Source organism: Penaeus monodon, chromosome 33 (assembly GCF_015228065.2).
Source record: "Penaeus monodon isolate SGIC_2016 chromosome 33, NSTDA_Pmon_1, whole genome shotgun sequence".
NCBI lineage: Eukaryota > Metazoa > Arthropoda > Malacostraca > Decapoda > Penaeidae > Penaeus > Penaeus monodon.
In genome coordinates, this window is record NC_051418.1 from 12,303,321 (window position 1) to 12,303,911 (window position 591).

General features: G+C 54.3%; 1 protein-coding gene across 1 annotated transcript in view; it reads left to right on the forward strand.

The window, feature by feature from the left end:
* Nucleotides 1-372: 372 nt before the first annotated feature.
* Nucleotides 373-591, forward strand: part of LOC119594046 — a gene marked incomplete in the record, with an annotated part of 8,684 nt that continues 8,465 nt past the window's right edge. The window contains 1 exon segment of the mRNA XM_037943078.1: nt 373-591.

Below are 591 nucleotides of genomic sequence, written 5' to 3' on the forward strand. Positions count from 1 at the left end.
ATATAAAAAAAAGCCCGACCCGTAGGAAGGCGATTTGAATCCGGAGTCCCCGCCACGTGACGTCACTTTCTCGCCGAATCTCGCCCGCCGCGAGACCTCCGGATCGTGCATTCCAGTCCCTCGCTTGTGTCCGTTGTGATGATCTATTTTTCCATTTTCCAGCGGATATTCCCCCCTTAGGCCCACGTCGCACCCTGCCAGACCGTCGAGGAGCGCCCAGCCGTGAGTGTCGAGGGGAAAGGCGAGGTTGAGGTGACCGTTCTCTCTATTTTTTGGGGTGAAAATGGGAAATGTTAGAGACTGGGATCCCCGCTGTGGGCGATGACGCTTCCTCCCTTCCCGTCAAAATGTCGAGGAGTTTCGCGTGTTTTATCGATTTTTCGGGGCTGTTCTCGCCCCCGGGGTCGTCGCTGGGTCGTCCCCGGAGGTCGTCGGGGTCGTGCAGGCGGAGGAGGTGGTCGTAGGAGGTCGTGGGAGGGCCGTTGTTTACTCTTAATTTGGGGATTTAAGGAGAACGGGAAAATTTTTTTTTTTTTTCTTTCATTAAAAACCTTCCCGGGACCGAGAACGGGAAATTTTCCCAATGTTATT